This window comes from Triticum urartu, chromosome 7, assembly GCF_003073215.2.
Source record: "Triticum urartu cultivar G1812 chromosome 7, Tu2.1, whole genome shotgun sequence".
NCBI classification, from domain to species: domain Eukaryota; kingdom Viridiplantae; phylum Streptophyta; class Magnoliopsida; order Poales; family Poaceae; genus Triticum; species Triticum urartu.
The window spans coordinates 256,781,305-256,792,887 of NC_053028.1; positions in this window are offsets into that span (position 1 = coordinate 256,781,305).

Consider the following 11,583-nt stretch of genomic DNA (forward strand, 5'->3'; position numbering starts at 1 on the left):
GGAGCGAGCTAGTGTGCTTGACACGCCGGTTGTGGACTGTAGCCGATGCACCTTCTCGCGTAAGCCATATGCATACTATACAACAACGGTGCTACAAGATATTTTGTACTACATCTCACACGGTTGGTGATAATAAACTGTGTGGGATCTACTTGATTTGAATTACAAAATGGGGTCACAGCGGCAATGGACGTTGTTTGAATTGCTAGAACTTTTATCTGAAGTGAACATGCAACTATATGTGTGTCGTAAAAGAATTGGAATTATTCAGGGTTAGTTTGGACATTTTATACATTAAATTGGTTTTCTAGCCATTTCAGGTGCACAATTCAAAATTAAACTACATGCACATGCTCCAGTGCATACAAATTGGTTGAAAAATCAAATTCGTGTCCTTCAGTGCATGCTTAGGTCCAATGCAAGAAATGGGAATGAATTTTTCGGGGTTCGTTTGGCCTTTTTTATGCATTAACTAGATTTTCTAGGCATTTTATGTGCGTAATTCAAATTTGAACTACAAAACATGCTCCAATGCACCAAAGTTGATTGAAAAATCACATGTGTGTCCCTGGGTGAATTTCTAGGTCCCATGCAAGAGATGGGAATGCATTTCAAACACCAGGGCACTGTTGATTGCCGGCAAAACATTGAGAAACCTTCTTTTTAAATTCTAGTAAAACCGAAACTCATGTGAAATTCATGAAACTTGGTATGCTATCATGGAGCGGCATCAACATGCCGTGGTGAATTTTTTTTCCCATTTGGAGCAGGTTTGGATATAAGCTTCTCACAAACCAGAGTTTCTCACAACAAGCATGATGGTTTCGATAGGGAACGTACCACCTTTGGGGACGGGACGATATCCGTTGCCTCTTATTGCTTTCAAAAAATTTCTAGTGTCAACATAGAACAACATGAGTGTTGTTTTTAATCTTGGAATTTTTCGGGATTCATTTGGCCTTTTTATACATTAACTGGATTTTCTAGGCATTTTATGTGCATAATTCAAATTTGAACTACAAGCACATGCTCCAATGCACTAAAGTTGGTTGAAAAATCACACGTGTGTCCTTGGGTGAATTTCTAGGTCCCATGCAAGAGATGGGAATGAAATTCAAACACTAGGGTACTGTTGATTGCCGACAAAATGTTGAGATTGACGGAAATATGCCCTAGAGGCAATAATAAGGTTGTTATTTATATTTCCTTATATCATGATAAATGTTTATTATTCATGCTAGAATTGTATTAACCGGAAACTTAGTACATGTGTGAATACATAGACAAACAGAGTGTCCCTAGTATGCCTCTACTTGACTAGCTCGTTAATCAAAGATGGTTAAGTTTCCTAGCCATGGACATGTGTTGTCATTTGATGAACGGGATCACATCATTAGAGAATGATGTGATGGACAAGACCCATCCGTTAGCTTAGCATAATGATCGTTCAGTTTTATTGCTACTGCTTTCTTCATGACTTATACATGTTCCTCTGACTATGAGATTATGCAACTCCCGAATACCGGAGGAACACCTTGTGTGCTATCAAACGTCACAACGTAACTGGGTGATTATAAAGATGCTCTACAGGTGTCTCCAATGGTGTTTGTTGAGTTGGCGTAGATTGAAATTAGGATTTGTCACTCCGTCTATCGGAGAGGCATCTCTAGGACTCTCAGTAATGCACATCACTATAAGCCTTGCAAGCAATGTGACTAATGAGTTACTTGCAGGATGATGCATTACGAAACAAGTAAAGAGACTTGCTGGTAACAAGATTGAACTAGGTATTGAGATACCGACGATCGAATCTCGGGCAAGTAACATACCGATGACAAAGGGAACAAAGTATGTTGTTACGCGGTTTGACCGACAAAGATCTACGTAGAATATGTAGGAACCAACATGAGCATCCAGGTTCCGCTATTGGTTATTGACTGGAGATGAGTCTTGGTCATGTCTACATAGTTCTCGAACTCGTAGGGTCCGGATGCTTAATGTTCTGTGACGATTTGTATTATGAGTTATGTGATTTGATGAAGGGAGTTTGTTCGAAGTCCTGGATGAGATTGGGGAACATGACGAGGAGTCTCGAAATGCTCGATACATAAAGATCGATATATTGGAAGGCTATATTCAAACATCAGAAAGGTTTCGAGTGAATTCGGGTATTTTTTGGAGTACCAGAGAGTTACAGGAATTCGTATTGGGCCTTAATGGGCCATACGGGAAAGGAGAGAAAGGCCTCAAGGGTGGCTGCGCCCCTTCCCCATGGACTGGTCCGAATTGGACTAGGGAAAGGGGGTGCCCCTTCCTTCCTTCTCATTCTCGCTTCCCGTTTCCTATTCCATGTGGGAGGTGGAATCCTACTAGGACTAGGGAGTCCTAGTAGGACTCCACACTTTGGATGCGCCCTATGAGGGCCGGCCTCCTCCTCCCTCCATCATTTATATACGTGGCCAGGGGGCACCCCATAGACACACAAGTTGATCAGTTGATCTTTTATCCGTGTGCGATGCCCCCTCCACCATAATCCACCTCGGTCATATCATAGCGGTGCTTAGGCAAAGCCTTGCATCGGTAGCATCATCATCACTGTCATCACACTGTCGTGCTGACGGAACTCTCCCTCGAAGCTCTGCTGGATCGGAGTTCGTGGGATGTCACCGAGCTGAATGTGTGCTGAACTCGGAGGTGCCGTACATTCGGTACTTGGATCGGTCGGATCGTGAAGACGTACGACTACATCAACCGCGTTCTCATAACGCTTCCACTTACGGTCTACAAGGGTACATAGACAATACTCTCCCCTCTCGTTGCTATGCATCACCATGATCTTGCGTGCGCATAGGAATTCTTTTGAAATTACTGCGTTCCCCAACAGTGGCATCCGAGCCAGGTTTATGCGTAGATGTTATATGCACGAGTATCACACAAAGGAGTTGTGGGTGTGGGTATATACATATTGCTTGCCGTCACTAGTTGATTCTTGATTCAACGGCATTGTTGGATGAAGTGGCCCAGACCGACATTACGTGTACGCTTACACGAGACTGGTTCTACCGACGTTCTTCGCACACAAGTGGCTAGTGGGTGTCTGTTTCTCCTCCTTTAGTTGAATCAGATTCAATGAACATGGTTCTTTCTGAATATCAAAAGCAATCACTATACTGCGTTGTGGTTCTTGATGGGTAGGTAAGAACGATTCTTGCTCAGCCCGTAGCAGCCACGTAAAACTTGCAACAACAAAGTAGAGGACATCTAACTTGTTTTTGCAGGGCATGTTGTGATGTGATATGGTCAAGACATGATGAGATATAAGTTGTTGTATGAGATGATCATGTTTTGTTGAAGTTATCGGCAACTGGCAGAAGCCTTATGGTTGTCTCTTTATTGCATAAGATGCAAGTGCCAAATGTAATTGCTTTACTTTATCGCTATGCGATAGCAATAGTTACAAAAAGCAATAGTTGGCGAGACGACCATGTGACCACGTTGATAGAGATCAAGATGATGGAGATCATGGTGTCATGCCGGTGACGATAGAGATCATGACGGTACTTTGGAGATGGAGATCAAAGGCGCAAGATGATCATGGCCATATCATGTCACATATTTTGATTGCATGTGATGTTTATCCTTTATGCATCTTATTTTGCTTAGTTCGGTGGTAGCATTATAAGATGATCTCTCACTAAATTTCAAGGTATAAGTGTTCTCCCTGAGTATGCACCGTTGCGATAGTTCGTCGTGCCGAGACACCATGTGATGATCGGGTGTGATAAGCTCTACGTTCACATACAACAGGTGGAAGCCAGTTTTGCACACGCAGAATACTCGGGTTAAACTTGACGAGCCTAGCATATGCAGATATGGCCTCGGAACACTGGAGACTGAAAGGTCGAGCGTGAATCATATAGTAGATATGATCAACATAGTGATGTTCACCATTGAAAACTACTCCATCTCACGTGATGGTCGAACATGGTTTCGTTGATATAGATCACGTGATCACTTAGATGATTAGAGAAATGTCTATCTAAGTGGGAGTTCTTAAGAAATTTGATTAATTGAACTTTAATTTATAAATAACTTAGTCCTGATAGTATTTGCATAACTATGTTGTAGATCAATAGCTCGCGATGTAGCTCCCCGTTTATTTTGATATGTGCCTAGAGAAAAACTAAGTTGAAAGATGTTAGTAGCAATGATGCAGATTGGATCCGTGATCTGAGGATTATCCTCATTGCTGCATAGAAGAATTATGTCCTTGATGCACCACTAGGTGACAGACCGATTGCAGGAGGAGATGCAGATGTTATGAACGTTTGGCGAGCTCGATATGATGACTACTTGATAGTTTAGTGCACTATGCTTTATGGCTTAGAATCGGGGCTTCAAAGACGTTTTGAATGCCACAGAGCATATGAGATGTTCCAAGAGTTGAAATTAGTATTTCAGACTCATGCCCATGTCGAAAGGTATGAGACCTTTGACAAGAACTTTGCCTACAAGATGGAGGAGAATAGCTCAGCTAGTGAGCATGTGCTCAAATTGTCTGAGTACTACAATCACTTGAATCAAGTGGGAGTTAATCTTCCAGATAAGATAGTGATTGACAGAGTTCTCTAGTCACTATCAGCAGGTTACTGGAACTTCGTGATGAGCTATAATATGCAAGGGATAACGGAAATGATTCCCAAGCTCTTCATGATACTGAAATCGACGAAGGTAGAAATCAAGAAAAGCATCAAGTGTTGATGGTTGACAAGACCACTAGTATCAAGAAAGGGGAAAAGGGAAGAAGGGGAACTTCAATAAGAATGACAAGCAAGTTGTCACTCCCATGAAGAAGCGCAAAGCTAGACCCAAGCCTGAAACTGAGTGCTTCTACTACAAAGGAGATGGAAGTGGAACTGCCCTAGACACCTGGTGGATAAGAAGGATGGCAAAGTGAGCAAAGGTATATTTAATATACATGTTATTAACGTGTACTTTACTAGTGTTTATAGCAACCCCTCAGTATTTCATACTGGTTTAGTTGCTTAGAGTAGTAACTCGAAACGGGAGTTGCAAAATAAATAGAGAGTAGTTAAGGGCGAGGTGATGATGTGAGTTGGAAATGATTCCAAGGTTGATAAGATCACCATCGCACACTCCCTTTACCTTCGGGATTAGTGTTGAGCCTAAAATAAATGTTATTTGGTGTTTGCGTTGAGCATAAATATGATTTGATCATGTTTATTGCAATACGGTTATTCATTTAAGTCAAAGAATAATTGTTGTTCTATTTACATGAATAAAACCTTCTATGGTCATACACTCAATATAAATGGTTTATTGAATCTCGATCGTAGTGATACACATATTCATAATATTGAAGCCAAAAGATGCAAAGTTAATAATGATAGTGCAACTTATATGTGGCACTACCGTTTAGATCATATTGGTGTAAAGCGCATAAAGAAACTCCATGTTGATGGACTTTTGGAATCACTTGATTATGAATCACTTGATGCTTGTGAACCATGCCTCGTGGACAAGATGACTAAAACTCCGTTCTTTGGAACAATGGAGCAAGCAACGGACTTGTTGGAAATAATACATACTGATGTATGCAATCTGATGAGTGCTGAAGCTCGCGGCAGGTATCGTTATTTTCTGACCTTCATAGATGATTTGAATAGATATGGGTATATCTACTTGATGAAACATAAGTCTGAAACATTTGAAAAGTTCAAAGAATTTCAGAGTGAAGTGGAAAATCATCGTAACAAGAAAATAAAATTTCTGCAATCTGATCGTGGAGGAGAATATTTGAGTTACGAGTTTGGTCTTCATTTAAAACAATGCAGAATAGTTTCGCAACTCAAGCCACCTGGAACACCACAGCGTAATGGTGTGTCCGAACGTCATAACCGTACTTTATTAGATATGGTGTGACTATGATGTCTCTTACCGATTTATCACTATCGTTTTGGGGTTATGCATTAGAGACAGCTGCATTCATGTTAAATAGGGTACCATCTAAATCCGTTGAGACGACACCATATGAACTGTGGTTTAGCAAGAAACCTAAGCTGTCGTTTCTTAAAGTTTGGGGTTGCGATGCTTATGTGAAAAAAATTCAGCTTGATAAGCTCAAACCCAGATCAGAGAAATGTGTCTTCATAGGATACCTAAAAGAAACTGTTGGTTACACCTTCTATCACAGATCCGAAGGCAAGATATTTTGTTGCTAAGAATGGATCCTTTCTAGAGAAGGAGTTTCTCCCGAAAGAAGTGAGTGGGAGGAAAGTAGAACTTGATGAAGTAATTGTACCTTCTCCCATATTGGAAAGTAGTTCATCACATAAATCAGTTCCAGTGATTCCTACACCAATTAGTAAGGAAGCTAATGATGATGGTCATGAAACTTCAGATCAAGTTAATACCAAACCTCGTAGGTCAACCAAAGTACGGTCCGCACCAGAATGGTACGGCAATCCTATTCTGGAAGTCATGTTACTAGACCATGATGAACCTACGAACTACGAGGAAGCGATGATGAGCCCTGATTCCGCAAAATGGCTTGAGGCCATGAAATCTGATATGGGGTCCATGTATGAGAACAAAGTATGGACTTTGATTGACTTGCCCGATGATCGGTGAGTCATTGAGAATAAATGGATCTTCAAGAGGAAGACGGACGCTGATAGTAGTTTTACTATCTACAAAGCTTGAATTGTCGCAAAAATGTTTTCGATAAGTTCAAGGTGTTAACTACGATGAGATTTTCTCACTCGTATCGATGCTAAAAGTCTGTCCGAATCATGTTAGCAGTTGCCGCATTTTATGAAATCTGGCAAATGGATGTCAAAATTGCATTCCTTAATGGATTTCTTAAAGAAGAGTTGTATATGATGCAGCCAGAAGGTTTTGTCGATCCTAAAGGTGCTAACAAAGTGAGCAAGCTCCAGCGATCCATCTATGGAATGGTGCAAGTATCTCGGAGTTGGAATATATGCTTTGATAAAGTGATCTAAAGCATATGGTTTTATATAGATTTGCGGTGAAGCCTGTATTTACAAGAAAGTGAGTGGGAGCACTACACATTTCTGATAAGTATATGTGAATGACATATTGTTGATCGGAAATAATGTAGAATTTTCTGGAAAACCATAAAGGAATGTTTGAAAGGAGTTTTTCAAAGAAAGACCTCGGTGAAGCTACTGTATTGAGCATCAAGATCTATAGAGATAGATCAAGACGCTTGATATATTTTCAATGAGTACATACCTTGACAAGATTTTGAAGTAGTTCAAAATGGAACAGTCAAAGAAGGAGTTCTTGCCTGTGTTGCAAGGTGTGAAGTTGAGTAAAGACTAAAAACCTGACCACGGCAGAAAATAGAAAGAGAATGAAAAGTCATTCCCTATGCCTCAGTCATAGGTTCTACAAAGTATGCTATGGTGTGTACCACACCTATTTGTGTACCTCACCATAAGTTTGGCAAGAGGGTACAATAGTGATCCAGGAGTGGATCATGGACAACCAGTCAAAAATATTCTTAGTGGAATAAGGAAATGTTTCTCGTTATGGAGGTGACAAAGAGTCGTCGTAAAGAGTTACGTTGATGCAAGCTTTGACACCGATCTGGATGACTCTAAGTCTCGATCTAGATACATATTGAAAGTGGGAGCAATTAGCTAGAGTAGCTTTGTGAAAAGCATTGTAGACATAGAAAATTTCCAAAATACATACGGCTCTGAATGTGGCAGACCGTTGACTAAATTTCTCTCACAAGCAAAACATGATCACTCTTTGGTGTTAATCACATAGCGATGTGAACTAGATTATTGACTCTAGTAACCCTTTGGGTGTTAGTCACATGGAGATGTGAACTAATCACATAAAGATGTGAACTATTGGTGTTAACTCACATGACAATATGAACTAGATTATTGACTCTAGTGCAAGTGGGAGACTGAAGGAAATATGCCCTAGAGGCAATAATAAAGTTGTTATTTATATTTCCTTATATCATGATAAATGTTTATATTCATGCTAGAATTGTATTAACCGGAAACTTAGTACATGTGTGAATACATAGACAAACAGAGTGTCCCTAGTATGCCTCTACTTGACTAGCTCGTTAATCAAATATGGTTAAGTTTCCTAACCATGGACATGTGTTTCATTTGATGAACGTGATCACATCATTAGAGAATGATGTGATGGACAAGACCCATTCATTAGCTTAGCATAATGATCGTTTAGTTTTATTGCTACTGCTTTCTTCATGACTTATAAATGTTCCTCTAACTATGCGATTATGCAACTCCCGAATACCGGAGGAACACCTTGTGTGCTATCAAACTTCACAACGTAACTGGGTGATTATAAAGTTGCTCTACAGGTGTCTCCAATGGTGTTTGTTGAGTTGGCATAGATCGAAATTATGATTTGTCACTCCGTCTATCGAAGAGGTATCTCTGGGCCCTCTCGGTAATGCACATCACTATAGGCCTTGCAAGCAATGTGACTAATGAGTTAGTTGCGGGACGATGCATTACGAAACGAGTAAAGAGACTTGCCGGTAACGAGATTGAACTAGGTATTGAGATACCGACAATCGAATCTCGGGAAAGTAACATACCGATGACAAAGGGAACAACGTATGTTGTTATGCGGTTTGACCGATAAAGATCTTCATAGAATATGGAGGAACCAATATGAGCATCCAGGTTCCGCTATTGGTTATTGACCGGAGATGAGTCTCGGTCATGTCTACATAGTTCTCAAACTCGTAGGGTTCGCACGCTTAACGTTCTGTGACGATTTGTATTATGAGTTGTGTGATTTGATGAACGAAGTTTGTTCAGAGTCCTGGATGAGATCAGGGACATGGCGAGGAATCTCGAAATGGTCGAGACGTAAAGATTGATATATTGGAAGGCTATATTCGAACATCAGAAAGGTTCCGAGTCCGAGTGATTCGGGTATTTTTCGGAGTACCAGAGTGTTACGGGAATTCGTATTGGGCCTTAATGGGCCATACGGGAAAGGAGAGAAAGGCCTCAAGGGTGGCCGCGCCCCTTCCCCATGGACTGGTCCAAATTAGACTAGGGAAAGGGAGTTCCCCCTTCATTCCTTCTCCTTCTCCCTTCGCTTTTTCCCATTCCATGTGGGAGGTGGAATCCTACTAGGACTAGGGAGTCCTAGTAGGACTCCACACTTTGGGCGTGCCCTATGAGGGCCGGCCTCCTCCTCCCTCCATCCTTTATATACGTGGACAGGGGGCACCCCATAGACACACAAGTTGATCAGTTGATCTTTTAGCCGTGTGCGGTGCCCCCCTCCACCATAATCCACCTCGGTCATATCGTAGTGGTGCTTAGGCGAAGCCCTGCGTCGGTAGCATCATCATCACCGTCATCACGCCGTCGTGCTGAGGAACTCTCCCTCGAAGCTCTACTGGATTGGAGTTCATGGGACGTCACCGAGTTGAGCGTGTGCTGACCTCGGAGGTGCCGTACGTTCGGTACTTGGATCGGTCGGATCGTGAAGACGTAAGACTACATCAACCGCGTTCTCATAACGCTTCCGCTTACGGTCTACAAGGGTACGTAGATGATACTCTCCCCTCTCGTTGCTATGCATCACCATGATCTTGCGTGTGCGCAGGATTTTTTTTTTGAAATTACTGTGTTCCCCAACAGAGATGCCTGGTTTTTAAATTCTAGTAAATCCAAAACTCGTCTGAAATTCATGAAACTTGGCATGCTATCATGGAGCGGTATCAACATGCCGTGGTAAAATTTTTATCCCATTTGGGGCAGGCTTGTGTATAAGCTTCTCACAAACCAGAGCTTCTCACAACAAGCATGATGGTTTCAATAGGGAACATACCACCTTTGGGGACGGGACGATATCCATTGCCTCTTATTGCTTTCAAAATTTTACTAGTGTCAACATAGAACAACGTGAGTGTTGTGTTTAATCTTGGAATTTTTCGGGGTTCGTTTGGCCTTTTTTATACAGTAACTGTGTTTTCTAGGCATTTTATGTGCATAATTCAAATTTGAACTACAAGCACATGCTCCAATGCACTAAAGTTGGTTGAAAAATGACATGTGTGTCCTTGGGTGAATTTCTAGGTCCCATGCAAGAGATGGGAATGAAATTCAAACACCAGGGCATTGTTGATTGCCGGCAAAACATTGAGATGCCTGGTTTTTAAATTCTAGTAAATTCTAAACGCATCTGAAATTCATGAAACTTGGCATGCTATCATGGAGCAGCATCAACATACCGTGGTAAAAAAATTGTCCCATCTGGGGCAGGTTCGGGTATAAGCTTCTCACAAACCAGAGCTTCTCACAACAAGCATGATGGTTTTGATAGGGAACGTCCCACCTTTGGGGACGAAACGATATCCATTGCCTCTTATTGCTTTCAAGTTTTTTCTAGTGTCAACATAGAACAATAGGAGTGTTGTGTCAATTTTTGTGATATTTCGGGGTTCGTTTGGACATTTTTATGAATTAACTAGGTTTTCTAGGCATTTTATGTGCATAATTCAAATTTGAACTACAACCACATGCTCCAATGCACTAAAGTTGGTTGAAAAATCTAATCTGTGTTCTTGGGTGAATTTCTAGGTCCCATGCAGGAGATGGCAATGAAATTCAAACACCAAGGCACTGTTGATTGCCGGCAAAACGTTGAGATGCCTGGTTTTAAATTCTAGTAAATCCGAAACTCGTCTGAAATTCATGAAACTTGGCATGCTACCATGGAGCGGCATCAACATGCCATGGTAAAAAATTTGTCCCATTTGGGTCAGGTTCGGGTATAAGCTTCTCACAACAAGCATGATGGTTTCGGTAGGGAACGTCCCACCTTTGGGGACGAAACGATATCCATTGCCTCTTATTGCTTTAAAAAACTTCTCGTGTCAACATAGAACAACAGGAGTGTTGTGTCAATTTTTGGGATTTTTTGGGGTTCGTTTGGACATTTTTATGCATTAACTGAGTTTTCAATGCATTTATGTGCATAATTCAAATTTGAACTACATGCACATGCTCCAATGCATATAAATAGGTTGAAAAATCCAATCTGTGTCCTTAGGTGCATGCTTAGGTACCATGCAAGAAATGGGAATGAATTTCAAACACCATGGCACCGTTGATTGCCGGCAAAACATTGAGAAGCCTGGTTTTTAAATTCTAGTAAATCCAAAACTCGTGTGAAATTCATGAAACTTGGCATGCTATCATGGAATGGCACCCGACATGCTGTGGCATTTTTCCTGTCCATTTTAGGAGAAGGCACACTCGAATAATGACAGCCAACAAAGGCATTTAAAAAAATAGCTGCCACTTTAATATCTCAAACATTTGTATAATTCAAACCGTGTGCGTTCTGTTAACCATTCACGTGACGCCACATGTCTTGGTTTTAATGGCTGTAGGAGGTGCCGTGCGGATAGCTGCTTGACCTTGACTGAACGGGAGGCATGCGAGCGCAGTCTGGTGGGTAGGCTAACCGAGAGGTGTGCAAGCTGTCCTCCAATGCACAGGCTCACCAGGAAGCGTG